Genomic DNA, 26,232 nt, shown 5'->3' with positions numbered 1-26,232 from the left:
AAAGAAATGGAATTAGAATTAGTATTTTTTATAACTAAGATACATATGTTTGGGCTGAGGTTGTGACTCACTGGTAGAGTGCTCGCCTAGCATGCACACAGCACCAAGTTTGATCTTCAGCACCACATAAATGAAAAATAAAGATATTATATCCACCTAAAAGCTTAAGAATAAATATCTAAAAAAATATATGTGTTCAACTATTTCATTCTTTTGAGAAAAATTTAATATTTACCTGTTTAACTTAGTAGCATATTTAAGTGACTGCCTTTCTAGTTTTAGTGTGCTTTTACATGTCTCTTTAACTTATATTTTCTCTTAATTTATGGAGATTTGTTATGATATTAGGTGGATATATGTTTATCTATTTGTTATGATATTAGGTGGATATATGTTTATCTATTCTACATGTAGTTCTTCATCATAATTGCCTATGACAATTGAAATAGTAGATTATCATTTTTCAAGTTTCCAATGAATAACATTAGTTTAAATAAACTGTAGGTGTAAATTTTACAGAGTCTAATTTGTCCTTATATTATAAATTTTTAAACATATTTCTTACCAAGCTACTTCTTGGCATCACTGTATTAAAGCTTTCTTTTTCTTTTTCCTAATTTTTTATTGGTGCATAATAATCATATAGAATAGTGGGCTTCATTGTGGCATATTCCTACATTAACACAACATAATCTGATCAGTTTTAATCTCCAATACCTCTCCCTAACTCCCTTCCTGTACTCATCCACTTTGATTTTCATAGGATGCATTTTTATTTCATTCTTTTCTAACTTCTACCTATGGCAGAAAGCATATGACCCTTGACTTCCTGAGCCTGTTTATTTTGCTTAATATGATATTATCCATTTCTACTCATTTTCCTGAAAATGACACTCTCTCTCTCTCTCTCTCTCTCTCTCTCTCTCTCTCTCTATATATATATATATATATATATATATATATATATGTATTTTTTGACTGAATAGAACTGTATATTTAACAAATTTTCTTTATTCATTTCTGTGAACCAAGCTGGTGAATTATAATGCTATAAACATGAGTATGCATATATCCCTCTAGTAGGCTAACCTTAATCCTTTTGGATAAATACCAGGAGTGAAACTGTGAGCTTCCAGTAAACTTTTCATCCTCTAAGTTGTTCTTGTTGGTAATTTTCATCGCAGCAATGAAAAACCTAAGTAAAACAGTAGCATGGTTTCCCTGCTAGTTCTTTAGTGACAATTAGTATATTTTGACATAGTGTATGTTCTAAATACAATACAAAATATACAATTAGTATATTTTGACATACTGTATGTTCTAAAGAGGTAGGGGGGCCATCGAGGTTGAGGCCGTCGTGGGCGTGTTGTGCCTACTTTGTTGTTTTCTCTTTGCTATTGATGTAGGATCGGATGTCCATGAATGGGCCCTCAGTTTTCCCACTAGCTGTTTCTATTTAGGACCTATTAGTTGGTTTGAGGTTTTTCTCTCCCCTATTCTCTTTATTTAAGTATTGCTGAAGTTTGAGCAGGGTTTGTGTGTGGAACAAGGTACACTTGTCTTAGGGGACTTGGTGTAGCAAGAGTATCTACCCCGTGAAATTTTAATTATCACAGTAGATCCCCAGTTCTTCACAGAAAAGGGGGGAATAACCAGTAACACTAGTGAACAATACACAGCATTAAAATAAACACCAGGTGCCAAACATGACATTTGTGACTCTAAAATAATCATGAAAGCTGAAATGTTGGGGTCAGAATTAAGAACAGCAGCAACAAACATCCATGAAGTAGATATATCATTAAATACCAGTTGCCAACTGCAACATCCACAATACTAATAAACATACCAGCATGAATGGTGGGGCAGAAATTATATAAAGTAGTAGTTTTAAGAGGCGATTAAAAATACAGTTCATTAAGTAAAAAGGAAAGGGAAAGAAAGGCAGAAAAAAGATTTGAATATTCAAAAGGTGAAAAGAGAGAAAGTAGAAAGTGGTATAAAGTTAAGGCCATCAAGAAGGGGGGTAAAAAAAGGAAAACAGGATAATAAAAAGAAAGAAATGATAAAAATGAAAAAAAAAACATTGCATATGTATGTGTGTATGTATGCGAACCAATAAAAAAAAACAACAAAAAATTCTTAATGAAAATTGAAAGAATTGCTTCTGCTGAGGTCATCAAAACTGGAGAAAGATGGATATTCACTACCTATGCCTGATTGCCCTTTTTTTTTCTGTTTCCTCTTGGGCTGTGTACCCCTGAGAGAGAGTGAGGTCTGGGGTTAGTAAACCTTTCTCCTTTAGTGATGCTCACCAGGTTGCTGGCTGGAGTGGCCTGGGACTGAAGCTGACTGGAATGACTCTCAACTTCTCTGCTTACGAGTACAATGTAGAATGGAATGAGAGGTACCGTCTATTGGAGTGTCATTCAGACAAACTAGATTGGTGTACCCAGGACAGGGTTGGTGCAGAATTCTAAATGGGAAGTTCCCCAAGCTGGAGTCTAGCTGTGATCCAACTTGGTTGGGTTGTATCTACTTTAGAGGGATCAGATCAACACAACCCTAGGGCTGGATGAATGCTGATCTCTGATGGGCATTTGGGTCTCAGGAGTCTTCTGAAATGCCTCTATTATAGGGACAGGGTCACCAACCACACTGACTGGAGGGGGCACTGCTGTCCTCATACATTCTATCACTCACCACTATAGCCTTCCAAGGTTCAGGCCCCCAGTATAATCACACCCAACTGTATGGCTTCTCCACCCTCTTCAGCTGGTTGTGAGGGTCTCCAGAATCAAAGGAAAAGCAAGTTGCGTTCTCCTCCATATATCTGACCTGAATTCCCCTGGATATAAACTTTTCTTTATCTATCTATCTATCTATCTATCTATATATATATAGTGTGTGTGTGTGTGTGTGTGTGTGTGTGTGTGTGTGTGTGTTTAAAGGGGAGAGAGAGGGGAGGGGATATCTTTTTTGTAGATGGACACAACACAATGCCTTTATTTTTATGTGGTGCTGAAAATCGAACCTGGTTCCCGCCCGTGCTAATCCCAGTCTGATACAAACGTTTCTTTGCCCGTTTGAATTGTGTTCTACAAGATGCACTCTGGTCCATGTGATAGGTACCTGCTGAAACAGTGTGGCAATATTTACTGTAATGTGTAGAGTTCTCACAGTAGCAAGCCTTGGAGTGATGTTCCCAGGATGGCTTCTCACCTCAGCTCTTTGACAAATTGAGAAACACTGAGCACTTTTTAGGTGCCAGTTTGCTGTGCAGCCTCAGAATCAGCTAAGGTCAGATAGCCTTTCTATTCTGAAGGTGTTTCCATGCCAAGTGTGGCAACTGTGTTTCTCTTTGTGTTATCCCTCCCCTGGTGACCCAGCTCCATTGCCACCACCACTGGTTTGGTGTCAGTGTACTCTTTCTTGTCCTTTGTTTGAAAGACCAGCATTTCTGGGTGTCTCGGAGTCTTTGTTCATTATTGGACGTCCACCTTTGCTGCTTTATTTCTGAACCATAGAAAACGAGGTAAGTGCCGACTTCTTCTACTTCACCATCTTTGTCCCCACCCCATTGTTTTAAATCTTGACAAAATGGCAGGTTGGGTAAAAATGATGGCAATTTATTTTGCATTGGAAATTTTGTTTGGGGCAGAAGCAGTTGCACGTATAATGAAATAATATTATTTTTTCTTACTAAAAAACTATGTTATTATCTGTCCACACATGTAAATTTAAAAAATTTGAATAAATTATTGCAATTCTTTCCATTTAGCTGATGGTTGTCTTGTGTTCACAGTGAACTCTATGTGAATAGCACAGTAGAAGCATATACACTTTTGACTGTTGTTTGTAGCATTTGAAGAATTTCCTTCATTGTTAGGCAAATTTTATTCTTTACCTTTCTCATCAGAACTCAGAGAATTTGGGGGAAGGGTATTGTTATACTTTGAATATTTTCTAGAATAAAAAGCATATAGTGTTTTAGAAGAAAAAAAACTAATACTTATTTAGCATCTAATCTACCAAATATATGGTAGGTACTTCATACTGTTTCAATTTTTTAGAACAATTCTGTAGATCAGTATTTTCAGTATTATTTCCATTTTCTTTTTGTTGGGGGGGGTACTGAGGTTCAAAGATGAAATAAATTGACTTCTTAGTCAATTGACTTCCTACTTGTATTAAATAAATTGATTTCCTACTTGTATTAAAGGGAATAACTGAGATTTACATCTCTTTCTCTCTCACTAAAAAATACAGATCAGATGAAAACTCCAAGCTACTCATAAAAATGCCTTCCAATTTTTATGATATCTTACATTTCTAAATAGCATTTCTTATGTAGTCTTAACTCAGTGTGCATTCTCCTTGGGGTTAATCCTGGGAGGTCTTACCTTGGGGGGTCTTGGGCATGGACTTTGTAGTCACTAATGCTCTAATGTACTAGTCAGTGTTCCTTGTGCAGTCAATATTGTGCAATGTGCACAAAGCATACAAAATCACAATAGTCTATTTCTTTATTATTTGTATTTTACAACCACTACAACAGAAAAAATGTTAAAAATACTTTGAAATAGTTTGGTACTCTTCAGGGTCTTAGCTTCCAAAAATAGTATGATAACATTCCACTTGTGTAGATTGTGCAGTGTGCATTGTACTTTGTGCATGAGGCTTTAGGTGTGCCTTTTGACCTGAAGTGTGGTTTCATAGCTATCACTGTTTTGCTGAGAAAAAAGATGACAGAAATATCAAGTAATCTTACATCTTAAATTCTGATTTAAGATGTAAGATTTAAAAAATAACCAGCTCTGCTTCTGAATTAAAGTATGAAAACAATTAATAACAGGAAGAGTATAAATATTAACCCCAATGAAAGTAAAAATATCCAAACATTCATTAATATTTTTAAATTCACATGGGAGCTTGGTTTGCAAAAATGATTAACAATTATGTTACTACTGCACTGTACTTTGTAAAATATCAATTATGGAATTTCAAAGGAATGATTTATGAGTTATTTGTTCAGCTGTTATAATTTTTTTATGCCAAATAAGCATTCCAGGGTTAATTCTTCATGGGTTGATTTATGTCTGGGGAAAATATTTTAATGTTTTGAATATGTATCAGAACAAGTAGAAGTCTGTGATTTATTGTTATTTATTATTGTTTTGTGTTTTTTATCTTAAAATTTTCATGCTTATTAGGTGTCAGAGAAAAGTAATGATTAAAATAATATTGAAAATATTATTTGTAATTGTTTTCCAGCAAAAAGAGTAGTCTCTAATAATTTAATAATTTGTGTGCCTTATTTTATTATTTCTGTATTTCCAAAGGGTGAACGTAGGAAAGGAGAGAAAATTGTATTTTGATTTTTTTTTTTTTTTGGGGGGGGGAGATATGTGTTCAATGTTACTACATGAGCTTTTTTTTTTTTTTTTTTAAACAATGACTGATTTTTATGTCAAACACAAATCCAAAAATTATATGTCTGTTTTCTTCATTAGACCTTCTTTTCAACTCCCACTGGAAGAAAACAAATGTCAGAAACCTGTAAGCTAGTTTGGTACATCTTTGGGATCTTGGCATACAACAGTGGAGTATGATAATACTTTCTTGTGAAACAAGGTTGTCATCTAGTGGTGTTTTCAAATAGTGCATCATTCAGAGTTAGCTACCCAATAATTTTCAGCTTTTTAAAGCAAGAGCTTAACAGAGGCAAATCTTTGTGTATGCAGAAAAATTAGTATGTTAGGTTAATTAAATAATATACATTTGCACATAAAAGAAATCATAAAAAATAAAACACTGAAAAATAAAAATTTAAAGATAGTTTATTATTGAATAAAGTAGATCTAGTATTAACTATGGTTTGTTAGATTAAGATCAAATAACAAGTGCTCATACTTAAATAATACTTAATTTTATGTTGATCCATTTATATATAAGCCATTGAGGAAATTAAATTATGAGCTAGTGTTGATTCAGATCCTTTTTATAAAGATAAAGATTGTGGCATTCATTTTGAGATAGTAGGCAGCTACTGTACATAACAAAGACAAGAAGAAAAGAAAATGGTAGTGATGAAAGGTACTTGGTTGTTAAGGGAAATGAAATGAAAGACTTTTTTCTTTTCTTTTTTTTTTTTTTTTTTTCATTTTCCACCATTTGTTATAGGTCCTCCTCTGAATTACCTTTAGTGGAATTATGGTCCTCCTATTTTCTGAGTTAGAGTTAAAGATTTTGGCATGGAATTCCATCAATTCCTTCAATTTACTGCTGGTGTTCCAATATATATCAATATATATTCTTGTCTGTGATCTCCCCCTAGTGTTCTGTAAGTTGTATTGAATATATTGATTTAATCTATACAGGTTATCTAAAGCATATTTTATGCCCAAATTCTTTTTTGTTACCTTTCTAATCTTATTACTCAATATGGCTAAATACTGTATTTTCCCAAGATATATTCAAAATGGGAACTTATAAACATATCCTTCTGTCCTAGAGGAGGGAATCACATTATTTTGTTGTCTCTAGGATGGTACAGCAAGAGCTTAATGAGGAGAATAGGATAACAAAAATTTTAGCACATCTATTACAATTCACTTAAATAGTGGAAATGGAAACAATCTAAATAGAGTGAATATTGTATGGGCAATTTAAAAAATTATTTAATGTTTTCACAATTTGATTTTCTTTGTGGCTAAGCAGGAATTTGTATATTAAATTCTCATTTTGGTATTTTGATATTTCAAGGGGCTAGTATTTGCTAGTTTGGTAGCACATATAAATCAGAGATACCACCCCCTCCCAAGACCACATGCAGCCATTTGGTTTAAGGTTTTATTCAAAAACAATTAAGACCTTTGTGTCACTGTCCAGATATCTGCTTTATTTTACTTGATAAAATCCAATCCATTTGGGAAGAATGTTTCAATGGTTTGTCTCAGTGACATTTTTTTCCCTATGTAATGCCTAGTTTATATCAGTGTGTACTAATAGAGTCTGTTTTTATTTTAGAAATTCATATTTGAGTTCAGGTTTAAATGAGCATTGACTATTTCAATGGGTGGTGATTGGAGGAGAAGAAAATTGTACTGTTTGCTTTTATGACTCATTTTCTGGCCAGTTAGAACATTTTTCTGCCTTAAAAATTTTGGCAGTCTGAAGTCAAGCACAGTGTAATCCCTGCAACTCAAGGCTGAGACAGGACCATCACAAATTGGAGGCCAGACTCAGCAATTTAGTAAAACCCTCAAAAATTTAGTGGGGCTGTGTCTTAAAATTAGAGAAACAAAATCAAACAAACAAACAAAAAGACAAAGGACTAGGGATATAATTCAGTGGTAAAGTGTCTCTGAGTTTAATCCCCAGTGCCAAAAAAGAAAACAAAAATTATTTTCTTTTTGATAGTCTTGATGTTTGAAATATGGGTGGGTTTTCTATGTACAATATTTTGGCCAAAGAATGACCTGAATGATTTTCACACCTTTTAGTGTGATGTACACAACTCTATTAAGAAATTTGTCATAGGCATAATTGTGTTCTTACCTTCCCTAGTATCATGCAAAATGATATAAAAGATAAACTTGTTACTCTTATGCCTGAAAAGGAAGTTAATTACTAAATGTTGCATTGTTTAGAGACACTTAAGAACACTGTCAAAAACAACTTGGAAGTGAGCAAGAGCAAATAAGCAGATAAACAGGTAGATTTAGTAAGCCCAGTGCGTGTGCCACATGCAGGCTGAAGCCTGTTTTGTTTGGCTTCTATATTGCCTTTACACAAACCCAAAAGCTGAAAATCAGACCGAACAGTAACTGCTTACCTGTCCTCATGAAGATAGTCAACTGAAGCTGAATTACAGCTACCTCATTTAGTTGTAGTTTGCCTTGGCCTCTTGGTTTTGTATAAGGCAGAACTAGCAAATAAAACTTGGAAATTTTTACCTATCTTCCTATGGAGCAAAGAATTTTTTGCTGTTTCTTTTTCCTTAACTGGTGATAAAGGGTGGTAATGGAGACCCACTATCTGGAACTAATAAATGAGATTAAAGTGATATTATTTGTATTACGCTGATTGAAATTTTCCAACTGTGATTTGCATATGCCTGTTTTATATGCCAAGTGACTTCCAAAGATAAAAGTGAAGAGAGTTGTGGTTAACAGTTTGTGGCATTGGGCTGTGTAAGCCTTCTTGTTCAATTCATTATTGGTAGTAAGGAAAAGGTTTATTTCACTACCCAAATTTTTCTTCTGAAGTTAAACAAGTTGCTGATGGTTGCCAACTAACTGACTCTTAAGAATTTTAACATCTTCTCTTTATGAAAAAAAGGAAGTGTTTTCTAAAGTTAACTTTATAGAAAAAATTCTGAGCACCTATAAACAGTGGTGATTTAAATTGCATTATTTGAAGATAAAATTAGAAAATTTAGCTCTTTAGTCTTTAAAATATATTCAGATGTACTTTTATATTTCAAAATTATATTGAGGAGCTTTATAATATTACTGTTCCATAAATCTCTGTTAGAGGGGGAAAATGTGCACTTTTGCAGGATGTTTTTGATAAACAAGAACTCCCTAGGGTCTTTTTCTTCTTTAGGGTTCATATTCTTAGGTTTTTCTTAAAGTTGGCTCATGGGAACTGATTATAATTCTCTTCCCTTGAGTTCTGTTGGGCAGGTATGCACAGGGACCATGTCTGTGGTGCCTGATCTAATTTTCAGTTTCTTTTTTCTTGATGACTACAATTGAACATGATAAGTCTTGTGTTGTTTTGTTCTTTCAGTTACTAAGTTCTTGGTGCATATTGAAACAGATTTTGACATTTACTTTCATCCCATTTAACTCATTTTTAATATTGAAGTTTTAAATATTTATAAAAAGAAAAAAAATAATTTGTAAATTCCAAATTATGGTTAGTCTAGGTTCAGTTCTTTTGTGAAAATTGTTCAGTATTTACAGAAGAATCACTAACATGTTAGGAAAATGTGTAGAATGAATTTCCTGTTTCTTGATAATTAGAATAAAGTTATAAGGTTTCAAAATATGAAGTTTTCAAAATATGAAGGATGAAGAAGGAAGAAACTTGAGATTGAGCCACAGTTTATAACTTGTTATATTCAGGAAACCTTATATTGGCATTATTTGGAAGAAATCAGATGATATTTTACTTACACAAAGCCAAATTTCCATCCCAGTACAGTTTCTCCCTTTAGAATATTTGTTAGATAGACTTTCCCATTAATATTTTGTAGTGGTGGGTATTTTTAATGACGTAATATATCTTTAAAGTGACCAAGAGAATATGAATTTTTTATTCTGTTCTATCAGAAATGATAAACAAATCAGAAATCTGTATACAGGATTCTTTCCTTAGTAGTTGTAGTCGACACCTTGATAGTAGAGAACAGAAGTACATGTAGTCTTAAGAAAAGAATTTTGGTTAATTTTGATTTTGGATGGTATTAAGCCATTTATTTCATTTTAATAGGTATCATTCCAATGAAGGCACATGTTCTCCTGACAAATTCAGTGTAAATGATATCATCCTTATCGCTCTCAATGTAGGTTGTTTATTAATTTATAAACATCTTTTATCTGAAAATTATGTTAATGAAAAACACCTCAAACTGGATTTTATGATAAATAACTAAGAGAATATCTTTCATTTACTTACACATATTAAGTTGTAGTGATGTTTGATGAATTTGGTAATCACACAATAGCCAATTACTAGCATCTACTATACAGAAGGCAATGAAAAGGGAAAAATGTGTTATCAGTGTTCCTATTTTGTTCCTATTTTTTAAACCCAGTGATTATTTGTAGAATTTCATAACATTTACAGTAGCTATATAAAAACTAACCACTCATGAAAACACATTGCCATATTAGTTTGCAAGGAAATTTTAGCTAGGTTATAGCCCTTTAATAGTTGTATTTATTGTTTTAAAATAAATTTTCCTGATGATAAAAGTAATACTTGCAAAACATTAGAGAAGATATAGAAAAACAAAGTAACAACACTAAACCCAGTATAGTTACTATTAGTGTTTTAATTAATATTTTCCTTTCCAGTGCTCTTCTCCTGCCTAACTATGTAAATATCTTTTTCATTATTAGATTGGCTTTTTTCGAGAAATTTAAAAATTATGTGATAAAAATGTAGTTATCCCTCTAGTAGTTTCTTCATGTCATTTTATAATAAACAATGTATTAATATCAAATTTTTATTTTATTAATATGATCAATGAAATTCATATAGATATATGGTTATCATGGCACAATTGATGTTGGAAAGCAAAAGTAATGAACACTAAGGACATTTAAAATATAAATAAATGTACAACTGTGTAACTTTTTATTGTGAAATCACTTAAATTTATATTTATAAAATTTAACTTGGGTTTAAACAAAATTTATGTTCTGAATTCTGTCATTTTTATAGTTTCTTTTAATTTTATTTAGAAAGGTTAACATATTTTTTTTTTGTTATTCAACTATTTCCATTTTTAATAAACAAAGACTAATTTTTTAAAATAGTAATCATTAATTAAGAATTATGCAAGTTATCTACAATTACAATGTCAATATCCTTTAGATGCTTTAACTTTTTTGACTTAAACCCAAATTAATAAATTCTGCTTTCTTGTTTATTTAAGCATAGATTTCTAAAGGTGATAGGAAAAAGATTTTATGCAGTCTTTTGCTCTTCTTTGTTTTTTTCACATACTTGAGTAAATAGTAATGAACTGCCTGCAATTGGTATGAACTTAAAATAAATCACGATTATTTGTTAAACACCTAGAAGTGCCTGATGATTATTGTCTGAATGAATGAATTTGTTTTTATCATTTTCTTTGAAATATATAGTCAGATACTCCAGTCCAAAAGCTGTTTAACCATATAATAGAAAAACAAAACAAAAATCTTAAAAAAAAAATCTTTTATTCAGGATGAAGCCTGTATCAGACAAATCTTCAAGTTTTTTACCATTTAATAAAATTCAAGCATTTATACTATTATTTTATCCAGTTGAATTTATTTTTCAACCTTTGAAAGATTATAGAATATTAATCACTAATTGAGAAATTTAAAATTTTAATACAAGTCTTATTGATTCTTATTTTATATATATTTCATGCATGTATAATTTCTTGTTGTGTCTTGTTTCGGTGGGGGATACAGTTAACTTGTTGCTTTATTTAGCAATGAACAATAGAGTAACATGTATACAATGTTTCTGCTAAGGGAGATCCATTATATACTAGTGCCCAAAGCTTTTATTGATTGTTCACAAAAGTACCCTCTGCTCAGCATGCATCCAAATTCCAGACTCCAGTATTTTCCTCTCCCAACTCTCCCCAAACAAACAATAACAAAAACAACAACAGCAAAACCAGGTGTTTGCATCATTTATACCAGTAGGCTAGGCAGTGAACTATAACTTGGAATGATTCAAGTGCAAAATTCCCACATGTGAGCCTAAGAATAACCTTGTGAGCAGGACTTTCTAAAAATAGCTTATTCAAATCTGTTGTTGACTCTTTTAGGCTCAGATTCACGTGCTGAAAAGGAGTGTTCTAGTGTTTTACTCTGTAAAGTGGTGAATACAAATATTAACAAATGACATTGAAATCCTGTATATAGCTTTGGTTCAAATATGAGAGTTATTTAGAAATGTCCTTAAAAGTGATAGCACAGTCTTAAATGACTAAACATTATTAGTAAAAATTTAAAAGTTATATTTTTATTTCTTTTGAGATTCTGTGTAATGTATAATGATTGTCAAATAGCTATTATCTTTAACTTGCTTGAATAGCCAGCAACGTGTGTGTAGATGCTTTGAAAATTATCAATAAAATTTTTCCTCTTTTGATTTTCTTTTTTATATTTTTTTCAACAAAGTTTTTCACAGGTAAGCATTTCTGCATTTTTTATGTTCAATATAAAAGTATTCCATGACACAGCCATTGTCTTAGCAATCCTGATATATTAGAGTGTTGGAAAAAAAATTGCTTTTATTGTACTTCTAAATCAATTTTGAGTTTAGTGTCTTTAAAGATTTGAAACATTATTTTCATCTTGTACAATGAAATAATATTCTATATATGTATATGTATGTATATATGTGTGTGTATGTGTATATATATATGTATGTGTGTGTGTGTATATATATATATATATATATATATATAGAGAGAGAGAGAGAGAGAGAGAGAGAGAGAGAGAGAGAGAGAGAGAGAGAGAGAGAGAGAGAGAGAGAACTTGATGAACCCAGCCCAATTCCATCTTAAGATTGGGAGCCATCTCATCACAAAGTCATGAAAAGTTAATTTCTGTTTTGCTATAAATTACTGTGATTTCTAAACTTGTTTGGAATTCCTGCCTGTGCCTTAAACTCACCCATGCCTGGCTTTCCTTAACCAGATAACAACCCTCTCTAAAACCTTAGTGGTGCCTCATAAATCTTGGCTCCTCCTGACCAGATAACAACCCTCTCTGAAACTTCAGGGGCACCTCATAAATTCTGATGTTGGGATCTAAATTAATCCCTACCTTGAAATGCTAAGCCATGTAGATCATCTGCCTTTGTATTCTGCTTGTCAAAATAGTGTTATCTGTAAATTTTCAAGACACCCCCCACCTTTGCAGCAACTTTTTGTGCAATAAAACCTTGTTCCTGGAGAGCTGGTGTGCTGATCTCTCCTCAGGGTTGGTAGAGACAGCTGCTGATCAGCTCTTTTTTCCTTTTCCTTTCTTTCTTTTCTTTCTTTCTTTCTTTTTTTTTTTTTTTGTGTGTGTGTGCACAATACAAGCTTGCTTTAATTTGATTTAAATTGGAGTCAGTGGTCTTTTCTTTGCATCAGGGTTCAACATACTGAGACCAGGGCAAAGGACAGGTAGCTTATTATCAAAGAAAAGGAAATGGGTAAATAGCAGTCTGATCATCATTTGCTTACTAACAACCTCCATGGGAGGGGAAGAATTACATTTTCCAACACAAGCAATCACCCCCTCTCTTCCTGCCCTTTTGGTGAGATAGGCAAGATAAAAGGAGGAGGGGACATGAGAAGAAAGGAAACTTAAAATCTATAAAGATGCAAGACACCCCCACTTCCTTGGGCAACAGTTCTGGACCCACTCTTCTGGACTCCAGAGAAGGTCCCCTCAACCCCCTCTGTGTTCTGTCCTTTAAATAAAACTTTTTGTTCTTGCCTTGTCTTTTCTTGGGTGTTCAATATTTAACACCAGGAGATCAGAGATCCCATCCTGATTTTCAAGACCAGTTTCAGCTTTAAGAGTTATATAAACCTTGAATGTATCATTTGGTTTTAGCTGGACAAAAGCTTTGTAAAATAGAGTTGGTAGTGTTTTCTCCATTTTATGAATAAATTAACTAGATTTAGATAAATTGTGACAGTATCCAAGATCTTATTAAAGCCAGAATTAAACAGGCAGTCAGTATAGATAGGTAAATGGACTCAGGTTGGATTAAGGAGGCCAATTTTGAGTGTGAGTCTGGGAAGTTGGAGACTGTGCCCCCCCCCCATTGAAATGTTAATTCCTTCAGAGCCCTTCCTCCACCCTTATTAAGAACTTGTTCCTGCTCCAACCTGTTGCTAAGGTAACCTGTCCCAGGAATTGCCCCTTCCTACAGGGAGCCATAAGGTTATTAATTAATGTGTCCGGGGTGCCTCTATCCTGCCCTTCCTGCTTCAGCCCACTTGTTTTCCAACTTTTGGCCATCCCACTGAGTAGTATTCCTGGACCTAGTCACATATGCAGGAAGAACAAAGCAAGCCTAAGACATATAAAAAGGCAGAACACTTCCCTTCTTGGGATACCAGGATACCACCTGTGGCCCCCTTCTCCCCCCTCACGAGAAGTCTATGTTACCTCTTTTTAAATAAAACCTGCTTTATATGCTTGCCTCACCGTGCTCTAATGTTCATACTTCAACATGTGAGGAAGCAGAACTTGTCACCAATAACTGGCAGTATCAATATGATTAGTTAATTACAGTTGGAATGAATCAAAGTTTAGGATTTTTGTCTAATGCTTACTTACTTTACTTTGATTGTTCATTTTAGTTGGAATTAAATTTCATAATTATTGGCAAAAACCAGAAATGAGAGGCTACAGTATATCATAAAATTTATGTACTTCTGTTTCATAAAATTTGTTTCTTATTCACTTTCACTTCAAAATAATGCCTTAGATTTTATGGACTGTTTTTATTGACTTAATGGTCATATATGTTCAGGTGCTTATGAAGCCAGAATTAGACAGGCAGTCAGCATAGATGGATAAATCGAGTCATGTTGGATCAAGGAGGACAATTTTGAGTGAGTCTGGGAAGCTGGAGACTGCCCCCTGAGGGATCAAAATGTTAATTCCTTCAGAGCCCTTCCTCCATCCTAACCAAGAACTTGCCCCTGCTCCAACCTGTTTCCAAGGTAACATGTCCCAGGAATTGCCCCTGCCACACACACATGGAACCATAAGTTTGTTAATTAATGTGTCCTTGGCTGCTTCATCCTGCCCTTTCTCCTCAGCCCACCTGTTTCCCAACTTTTGGCCATCCCTTTGAGCATTTCTTGACCTAGTCACTTAGGCTGGAAGGCAAGAGATTAGGGGAAGAGAGCAGGAAAACAGAGGAAGCCTAAGATATATAAAAAAGGGTAGAACACCTCTCTTCTTGGGATACCAGGATACCAGCTACGGCCCCCTTCTCCCTCCCAGTAGTTTTAAATAAACCCTGCTTTATATGCTTGCCTGTGTGCTTCTCTAATGTTCAAACCTGAACATGAGAGGAAACAGAACTCCTCACCAATATCCTGTGGTATCACTTACTCTGTTCAAGTTATTGTACCAAGTGCTTATGTTTGTTAACATTTAATCTTCAAAATAGTCCTAACTGAGGGAAGGGTAGGATAAGAAAATATTTTTATGCATATGTTATTCGGTATTTTAGAGATGAAAAGTCATACAGCTTGAGGTTGAGTATTCTTTTCACCCTGTTACTGGATTGAGTCTGCAACAACAACAACAAACCACAAACCTGAAATATTGTTGCACAAGGGTTTGTATTTGGGACTTAGTTTGCCTGGTAGGTTGATTTGGTGAGTTTTGAGGTGATCAAAATCTGATTAATTTACAAGGTTAAAATGCTGTTAAATATACCATCAAGTACTCTTAGCTCCTTGAATTCCATAGGGTAACATTGATGTTTTCATAAATTGGTAAATGAAAAAAAGAGGAAGCGGGGGTTAAAGTTGATTTTCATCACTGAAAACAAGGTTACTAAGTCCCAACAGGTATAATTCTGTATATTTAAACATTGTTTATGTTTTCATGAAGTGATAAACAGATGTAATTAAGTGTATACTATAAATAAGTGTGGAAGAGGAACCGTCAGGCATTAGCTATTGGTTGGAGAAAAGTTGGAAAGAAAATCCAAGAAAACAGACAAGTAAGAGGAAGAATATGAACAAAGAAGAAATTAAAGACATAAGAATACAACAAAAATACAAGACACCATTCATATATCATTATCCTCCACACACTGATGCATAAAAAACACCCTGTTCTGAAAGACCCCAGCCCAGAAACCCCAGGCCCCATTGTGAAACCATCAGGGCGTGTTGCTAACCCAGGTAAAGAGAGGTCTCTCTGTTAATCAGTTAAGGGTAGTCTATTGTGAGGGGACAGGATGGTTGAGGAAGAACAGAAAAGCAGATCCCAAGGCATGCCTGAACAAACAGGAACTGATAATGATAAGCAGGAACAGAAAAACCAGAGTGTTAATATGTAACTGTCATGAGGTTTATCCAGGAACATAAAGTGAAAAACAACTTTGCCCTTTAGGTAATCTATATGTTGGGTTCAAAATAACCAATAAGAAACCTGTCACTTCCCGTGCGCGCGAAACCTGCCCCATTATCCTATAAAAGACCTGTACCCCAAAGCCCGGTGTGCCAGTTCACCAAAGCTCCGGCTGAGGTTTTGCTGAGCACCCACAGGCGTCTGTGTCTGAATAAACCTCTTGCGTTTGCAGCCAGTGCCTCGTGCGTCTTTCTTGGACAGGGAAATATGGTAGAGATATTAGCTAAACGACAAATAAAATAAAATAAATCCCAATGGAAAGTCAGACTGTCTCTGTCAGTGTTCAAGTTTCTCACCCTGTCTCTGCCACCTCTCAGGATCACCAGGCCCACATCAGCCCTCACAGACCCAGTCACTATCCCACCCATCTGGCTTGGCTACACTGCGGTCCCAAGATCTCAATGTTGATCCTTCTTGCAGAGAGACCACCAGGGATACTCAGTCAAAGGAGCAACCCTGAGATGCAGCCGCAAGACAATAGGCACCAGCACTCCCACAGGAAGACCCCAGGTGCCTCCAAACCTGCAGGACTCCCACTCTGGACCTGAAGGTTCCAGCCAGAGTCCCCAAACACTCTTGTGGTGATAAACCTGCTGGTACCCTGGCCCCAGGCCCTGGTGGGTGTCCCATAATGGGTATGGCCACATGCAACCAAACCTGGAGTCCCCCCTGCAGAAGATCTCTAGGTGATGGTAGCTGTGGTACTGGTGGTGGTTGGTGGCAGTAGGTAGTGGGTCAGCAGCAGCAGTAGTTAAACAGTGTTAGCAGCGTTGCAGCCATGGTTGCAACCACAGGTGATCTCTGGGGGGCAGAAGCAGTGTCAGGGTTAGTTGCCTCAGGGGCAGCGGTGGCAGCAGTGGGTGGCTGCAGCTGCATGGGCAGCAGCACCCTGAAAGAAGACCTCCAGGTGCCCTCAGGGTGGCAGCAGCATATCAGAGGCATCCGTGTTGGCGGTAGCAGTGTAGGTGGCAGCTGATTGGAGAAGAGACCTCCAGGCATTAGCAGCAGTGACCTCCGAGGTAGTGTGGGAGGTAGCTGTGACTGTGCCCAGAGAAAAGACCTCCAGGCATGGCAGTGGCGTCTCTATAGTATTATATTTTGAAGAATAACAAAATAGTACAACTTTAGTTATTACTCTAATTATACTATCTCAAGTATCAGGCTAGTTTTCAAAAATTCTAATAAATAATTGGACTGTTTTCAAAAGTTCTGATAGTTTTTCTCTGAACAAATTTTTTACCCATTCTTTAGAAGGCAGAATCCTTAAAAGTTTGTCTTTTCATGTAGACTGTGTAGTTGGAGTTTTCTTTTTGTGTTAGAAATGTTGTAAGTCATGCTAACTTATGTGTTAGTCCTTCATATTCCTTTTTGTTTTGCTATGGTTTGCAGAGTTATACATCTGCATTTTTAGATTGTCAGTTGTTCGTTTTTAAACTTTTATATTTCCATTATTTGTGTAAGCAAATGAAATAATTTCTTAACTGTAGTGAGGTCTGTCTTCTTTGCTATTCCAGTGGTGTTATTACCTGGTGTATTTAAATGTAATATCACTTTGGTAGGGTATGGATATTGTAGCCATGTTTTTATGTCTATGCATATCAAGATTATGTGGGATTCATTGTTTTAAAATTTAAATGTTTTTGTATTTGAAAGCTGTCATTTGATTTTGGATTGAGGCATTAAGTTTTTTAGTAATACAATAATTTACATAAAGTAAAGTTTTGGATTTTAATAAAGAATAGTATGTTAAAAGGTTACCTAAAGAAATATGAGGTATTTTATGTTACTATTCACTGTACTGAAAAAAACTTATGTATAGGATTATGTTATTTGAAAAGATTGAGCAAATTAAAGACATTTATTTATTTAATTTTTGTTTTAAAAGTCTTAATTAATTTCATGTTTGAAAAATTAGATTTAAATTTACTTTTTAATTATGTTTTAACGATAATATTTTTATCTTAGATCTGAGAACAATTGGCAAGAAATTCCTTCCCAGTCACATCAATGGTGGAAAGGTAGAAAAGATAAAGAAAATTGTTAACTTCCTGAATTTTGATGGCTAAAGTAAATATGAATATCTACTAAATCAATAGGATATTTTTCAATAAACTCCAACTGCAAACTATTTTGTAAGTGAGTAGTTCACAAAATTATCATTAGAATGACTTCCTATCACATAGAAAATTATTAAAACAAATTTTGGAGACTTTTAAACATAAAAAATAATTTTGTTTAAGAAATTATAAATGCAATGTGCTTATTGTATGTATGAGACTTACTACAAGTTATTGGAACTCAAAACAAAGATCTTTTTCTACCTGCTTATTTTAGTTACCTTTTTATTCTACTACCTTAATAAAAGTCTAAGATTATGAGCCTGGTGTTGTGGAACACACCTGTAATTCTAGCAACTCCTGAGTCTAGACAAGGAGGATTGCAAGTTTGAGCCCAGCTTCAGCTACTTAGCAAGGCAAGGTCCTCAAGCAACTTAGTGAGACTCTGTCTCAATATAAAAAATAAAAAGGGCCAGGGATGGGGTTCAGTGGTAAAGTGCCCAGTATAAAAAAATTCTCAGCAAAAAAAAAAAAAAAGAAAGAAAGAAAAAAGTATAAGGCAAAGTTGTGCTTTTGGTTTTTGATATGATTTTGTACTACACATACTTGTATTTGTATTATCAACTTTTTCTCATTAGATACAAAATATATACCTCAAAGCCATGCCCCCAGTGACTAACTTTCTCCAGCTACATCCAGCCACTTCACTTAAAACTCAGTTATCCCTATCAGGGGATTAATTCACTGATTGGTTTAAGACTGTTATAACCCAATCGTTTCTCCTTTGAACCTTCTTACATTGTCTCATATGTGAGCTTTTGGGGGACACCTCATCCAAACCATAACAGAGCTATTCCTGCGAGTAAAGGGAGGGACTGAAGGATCCTCCCAGCAGCTTCCAAATCTTCTTTTTTTTTTTTTTTTTGGAAACTCTTGCCTTTTTCCTGGGTGCAGATTGCTCTATCATGGTCCCCTTTAGAAAAAGGAGACTGAATTCAGTAAATTGTGACACCCTTGGCCATCTGGTAAGTCCCCTGGGCTTCATACCAAGATCCTTAATTCCATATATCTGGTTCTTCTTTGTGGGAATATCTAATGGCTCTTTGTGGGGACATCTGTGGCACCACTGGCGTAGAAGTCATGGTTAAGCAGGACTCAAGAACCTAGGGATATTTACTCCCCCCGGCCTGTTCTAGGTTCTCATCTGTTTGTTGGCCTTGGGTTTGGGAATTCCCTCTGGTTGTCTGTCTATGTTTTTGTTTTCTTGTATTTGTTACTGCCCCTTTTAAGACATTGCCAATACTGGTTTGATCCTATAGACAATTTCTTGGGAAAGATCATGGCTGGTCAATTTAAAGATTTCTGCCTGCTGGCCATGGTTTGGGGGCTCCTCTCTGGTTGTCTCTCTCTGTGTTTCTTTTTTGTACAGTCTTGGAGTTGGTCTATGAGAGGTAAAGTAAGTTGAATAAAGAGCCACCTCTAGGTATAAGGCTAAGATAAGTTTTTTTTTTTTTTTTTTTTTTTAACAATTTGGCTTTTCAATAGCTTTCTGGATTATTGTAAAATCTTACAGTCAGAGTTAGTCTGTCAAAGGTAAAGTAAGTAGAAGAAATTTGTATGTGCAGGTGTCTTGTTTAAAGGTTCCTGTCTGTCAGCACTGTTTTCAGTGATCCTCTTTTGTCTGTGTTTTTGTATCTGTTACTGGCTCTTTAAGACATGGGCCATGCTGTGTTGATCTTACTGGTAAGAGATCTTGACTGAATTTGCCACCTATAGATATAAGCCTGTCTCAGAGAAAAATGATTTACTGTAACACAGTCTGGCCTTTGAATATTTTTTTCTGGATTATATAATACAGGTATTTTTGTTTGTTTATTTGTTTGTTTTTTTTTTGGTATCTGGGATTGAACCCAGGGGCACCTAACTATTGAGCCTGAGCCACATCCCCCGTCCCTTTTAAAATACTTTGTTTAGAGACAGAGACTCACTGAGTTACTTAGGGTCTTACTAAGTTTCTGAGGCTGGCTTTGAACTCAAAATTCTCCTGTCTCAGCCTCCAGCGCCATTGGAATTACAGGCATGCACTACCACGCCTGACCTATTATATAATCTTGATGTTGAAGTTGGTCTTTCAGTAGTAAAGTATGAAGGAAATTCTGTATGTATAAACATTTATGCAGTTGCATGGGAAGCCCTCTGAACTGTCAGGCATCAAGTTGAAAGTGCCAAAAGGCATTTCCTCTGGTGTGCAAGGATAGCAGAACTCCAGAACAAAGGATTAAAAGTGATTTAAATCTTTTAAACCCAGTGATGGCACTCCCAGCACTATTTCTTGATCTAGCCCCTGGCAGCCAGAGATCATGTCACTGTGAGTCAAGGACACCAGCCGAACCTGGGAGAAAAAAATCTCAGAAAAGCTTCCTGGGCTATAGGAAAATGGCCAGAGAGAACCTGGCCTTTGCCCTGCCTTCCATCCCCTTTTGCCCATGGTGGGTGGAGGCTGCTAGCCATAAAGGATGTGGCAGTAAGTTCCAGGACTGTCAGTTTATGACCTGACAGTGATACTGGTGTTGAGCATCAGGATCTGAAGGGAAATCGAGGAACGAGAGACAGACGGGTAAGCAAGAAATGAAAGGCGGAGACCAGGCAGAGATACTTGGGAGAGTTTATCTGTGAGAGCTGACAAATAAAGGCCATCTCTCTATAGGAGAGGGAGGCAAAACAGGCTTGAGTTCTGGGACTTTCATGGGGGAGGCTCAGGAATCAGAGCTGGGTGGGTCCTAATGCCAGAGGTCAAGTGTTGGGTTGGTATGAGGGAGTGGTGAGCCTTTCTCAGAAAAGACCTTGGGCAGGAAAGCTTTTTCTTAAAATGGCAGCTGTCACTTAAGATGGCCATCCAGATGCTAAGTAAGGACCTTATAGAATCAGGTCTGTTCCCCTGGTGTTGAAGATTGAACACCCAAGAAATGCTGAGGCAAGCGTAGACAGCAAGTTTTATTCAAGAAACAGAGAACAGAGATGGTAAACTCCTTGGGAGAGGATCTGGTGCCTGAGGAAGTGGGGGTGTCCTGCCCCTTTTATAGATTTTAGATTTCCTTAATTCTTATATCCTCTTATCTTTCCTATGTGATAAAAAGTGGGCCAAAAGCTGGGGAAGGAACCTTCCAGGGGTGTAGGCAGGAAGGGAGTGGTCCAGGGGCCATTCATTAACAATTCCTTCTTGGGATGAGCAGTTTCTTAGAGGCAGGTAACCTTGGCAACAGATTGGAGGAGGTAGAAGGGCTCTGGAAGTATTAGCATTTTATTTCCTTTCAAACCAGCACCCATCTTCCTGATCTGACCCCATCATTCATTATCTACACTGACTATCTTTTTATCCCCCCTCCCAGGACCTTAAGAGGACACCCCATTTAGCCAGGGGATATCTATCACTGGGGCAAAGCAATTCTTGCTATGACAGAATCCCATCAAACTAAATACACGGAGAGACTGGCAGAATAAACAACTATATCCAGAAAAGAAAAAGACAGAAATTAAGGACAACCAGTGTTTTGTTGGCATCCTCTACAAAGGCATCTTCAAGGAAGCCTAAAGGAAAGGATAGAGAGAGGCCCTCTCCATTGCATATCAATATGCCTAGTATAAGAAAAAGGCCCAAAAGGAGCCTCTGGGTGTAACTGACAATAGGGAAATCTCTCATAGTTGATGGAATTGTGATGATGATAAAGGAGATAGGTCAGGCTCAAAAATATCCTGGGCTCAACCCCTTGAATCCAACCTGGGAGAAAAAAGATTAAGGTACAGTTTTTGTAAATGCTGGATTGTCCAACCCTGTCCTGGGATGAAATTTGTTGTGTAAATTAAATGCGCAGATTATACCCGCTCCCCCCAAAAAAACCCACAACAACAACAACAATGACAAAATCCAGGTATCCATGAGTTAGTGTTTTATTTCTTATCTATTCATGTTGAGTTTTTTTATTTTTATTTGTAAATATATATAAAGTATGTTAACCAATAATTTAATATGGGCTTTGTGGCCACTTTTTGAACTATTAAAGGAACATAATTGCCTATAATTTAAGAAATACTTTTAATGATTGTTTTATTTTTTAATACATATTTTTATTTGTTAACATATTTAGTTACTACAACTTAGATATTTTATATTTTGAATAAAAGTTCTCTAATGTAACATTTTCCACATTTTCTAAAAATTAATCTATTTTTGCAATCAATGGTAAGGACTGTTTTAAATGATCACTAACCTACTCTGTTAACAGTTTTGGGGCAGATACTCAGAAGAGCATTCTATAACTTCCCTCAGAAATTCATTTTAATGTTTAACAACATTCTCTTAGAAAACTTTAATTATATTTAAACCCAAATTTCTTATGCTGCAACTTGAATTCTGTGTTCTTCTTTATATTCCCTCAGAAGATATGGAGAATATCTGGTTACCATCTTTTGGGAGTAATTCTTCATAGACTTGGAGACGACTTATACATGTCATTGCCACAGGTTTCTCTTTGCAAAAACCATCTATTGTGGTTCCTGTTGGGAGTCTTCCCAGCTCCAAAGACTAACTTCTCCATCCCCCAAGAAGAGCCCTCCAATGGTGACCCCTGCTGGCTTACATGATCCTGCCATCCAGTGGTGAGCCCTGCTGACTCACATGATCCTTACCCACCAATCAGACTAGCCCTGCTGGCTCACATGATTCTTACCCACCAATCAGACTAGCCCTGCTGGCTCACATGATCCTTACCCAAAAGTCAGAAATCATCCTAGCCAACTGTCAAACTGTTCAACAATTAAACTGTCATAACTGTCAAACCACCCCCAGCTCTATAAATATGCAGAGCTGTTCCTCAATAAACGGGCATTTTCTCCAATGATGAGCCTTGATCTTTCTTTCAGTTCCTTTGTTGATTCTTACTTTTAAGCTATTCTGTCAACTTCATTATACTTTTCAAGAGTCCTTTCCTGTTTCTTTTTCTTTGGTTACAGTAATAGTTCTCAGATTTCATTGTACCCTGGAATTGCTCTGAAATCTGGCTATAACAGAGATTTCTGGACCCCAAATAACCCTTGGCCCTGTCTGGGTTTCTGATTCCATCAAAAGAGGATGGAGTGTTGGAATTTGTTCAAGGTTCCAGGAGATGTTTGTTTTGCTGGTTCAGGAAGAATACTTTGAAAAACACTGAATTATATAACCCCAGGGTGGAAGGCAATCTTGGATAGATCTGATGGGTGCAGTGATTCTCTACAGGAAAAGTAAGTAGCATCATAGCAGAGTCTGCATATCCTTATACTAGTTTCCTTAAGAAAATTTTGGAGCTTTCTGGATTATTGGTTTTCCTTTTCTCTATGAGTTCTTAGAGAATCTGAGTCCACCTCTGCTGTGATCTTCTAAGTATTGGTGGTAATGTTATGCTCGAATTTGGGACCCCCAAAGACCACCAGAGACCCAGGATCGATGTAAGCAGCAAAGAGGTGTTTATTGCGAGCTAGCTGGGTCCTCCGCCCACACACATAGCAACTAGTGATGCTGAGAGGCCCCAAGCCCAGGGTTTGCAGCAGTTTTATACATTCTTTGGAGAGGGCAGGGACTTCACATACATCATAGCATCCCTTAGCAAATCATCACACACCACGGGAAAATCAAATAACAACTCTAAAACATGATGAGCACATTTACTGGTGGGAACAAGTTGGGTAGGGGTAATTGGTCAGTACAAAAGGGGTATTCATTTGAATTGATTGGTTTAAGCCAAAAGGGGTGTACATGCTGAACTACATGGTTTCCCAACACGTTATCAATCACCATAAACTGCTGGGAGGGTCATCTGGCATCCCAGGTATTTCCCTGTCTCATGCTGATTGGTGGCTGCTAGGGGGCTGCTATGGATCCCCACCTAGCCTGACTGAGTCAGGGACACCTGGCACAGCAGATCTCTCCTGTAGATAAACAACTTAGCAGGGTGGGAATGTGCCTAGGAGTGCTCTGTGGGTTTTTCCAAGGACAAAGGTGTTGTCCCTTCCTTGGACAGGCTTTGCTCTGAGGTAGAGGCTGGTTTTTCAGTAACACTTCTCTACTCCCTCCACTTTCTCAGAGCATTCTTACTTGTAAATGGTTTGTGTAGTACTCCTTCAAAGATTTTCTTTGAATGTAGCTAATAACAATAACAACCAAAAATTTATCTAGATTAATGTTTGCCATATTTTATCCTTGAAAACATTCTTAATACTAATGACTTTATGTATAAAATGGATATAAAATAAGTCCCTTTCACATGAAACAGAAATGATTAGATACTACTTTTTCTACTCTTTGTCTTTAAATATACTTTTTATTTTCTGCTTTTGACACAGTATTAATGAAGATATTTTGAAAGATAATTTTTGTAGAAATTTACAAAGCTGACACAAATTATATTACTCATTTGGTTTACTGTTAGTTTTAACTCCATATGCTATCTAAAAAATACAGTAATTTTTTAGGCTAAAGTAAATGTTTAATAAATATATTTTATGTGAATTAAATTGCTTTGGCTTCTTGAGCTTTGAGCTTTATTTGTGCCTTTATTGAAATGCTTTATTAACCAGCATTTTATCATATTGATAGTGTCTGAATGTTATAAAGACATGACTCCAGAATCATCAGTCACTAAATTACATATGTTATAGTTATAGTTTAAAATTAATTTAAATCTGTTCATAGGCTGTAGGGTGACATTTATTAAGTAGAATGTTTGAATAAGGAATCTGCCTCTCTCTTGACCTGGCCAGAATTTGTTATAAAGTAATATCTTTAGTTTTCTTTTTTATATTAAGAAAAAAAAAAAAAAAAAAAAAGATGTGTTGAGGGATAGGTTAACTTGTTCAAATAGAACATGCAAGAAATAAAGATTCCAAAAACGAATTTTGGCAGAAAACTTAAAATATATAGTAGACTAATTGTTCCAAGAAGCAGAGGAGGCATGAGTCAGATTAGATGTGGATGAAGATAAAATGATACAAACTAGTTTCAGTTTGGAAAGATAGACATGTTTATTGACCTGGATGTAAATACTGTTTCTCCTGCATATGAATGCTTGGGACTTTTAGCAAATTGTTTAATCTTGCTAGATTTTTAATTTTCTTATTCAAATATTAATCCCTTATGAAGTTGAGGAATTAAATGAGATAATGTACATAAAAAGCTAACTGTAGTGCAGTACACATGACAAGTGTTAAGGATGATGAGCGATTTAAGATGGTATTTTTGTTCCAGAAATTTTGAAGTGCATGAATTGTAAGGGTCTGGCGAAACGTCGGAGGAAGAGACCACCAAGAGACTGACTCATGCAATTGCAGAAGGGGGTTTATTGGGGATCCATTCCAACGCGCTGGGGCTCCCGGCCCACTCAAGAAGGGTGAGCAGCCAAGAGCCCCAAGCAGGGGTTGAGCAGAGCTTAAGTACACTTCTTGGGGAGGGCGGGGGCTTTGCATACATCAGAACAAATCAGCATGAGGCGCGGGAAAATTGAACAACAAATCTGAGACATGATTTGTACATTTATTAGCGGGAACAGATTGGGCAGGGGTGATTGGTTATTCCTAAGCAGGTACACATTCAAACTGATTGGTTCGGGCCCTGTATGCTCTAGGCTATGAATCAGCAAAATAGCCTAGTAGGGCCTTATCTTAACTGCCTCAGGGTGTAGCAGAGGAATTTAACAATACCTGGTCCTTCACTTTTTAACTTCAATTTCTTTTACTCTTACATTCCCCACTCCTTTTTTCAACTACTTTTAATCTTAAAAGTGATAGATCATAATTATTGAGGGGTCTCATTTTCCATTTCTGCCAGTGGAGCATATTGCTGCCTGATTACCATTACTTGTCCTATCTGTGCCTGGAGGAAAGAAACTATGCGGTTAAGCACACAGGGATCCACAGTCAGTAACAGCATAAGAATGATCAAGGGTCTGGCTAGGGCTGATAGGAGTGTAGTTAACCAGGGGGACTGGGCAAACCAAGACTCAAACCACCCTTGTTGAGTTTCCCTTTTTCTTTGGCGCTCTTCAAGGCATTTTCTTAATTTACTCATAGATTTTTTTACAACTCCAGTATGGTCAGTATAAAAACAACATTCTTCCCTTGGTGCTACACAGAGGCCTCCTTCCCTCATAAAGAGAAGATCTAACCCCCGCCTGTTCTGCAAAACAACCTCAGAGAGAGAGGTTAAAGATTCTTGCAAGGCTGTGATAGAAGTCTCTAATGTTTTCAAG

This window comes from Callospermophilus lateralis, chromosome 12 (assembly GCF_048772815.1).
Source record: "Callospermophilus lateralis isolate mCalLat2 chromosome 12, mCalLat2.hap1, whole genome shotgun sequence".
NCBI lineage: Eukaryota > Metazoa > Chordata > Mammalia > Rodentia > Sciuridae > Callospermophilus > Callospermophilus lateralis.
Note: the sequence above shows the minus strand (reverse complement) of the source record.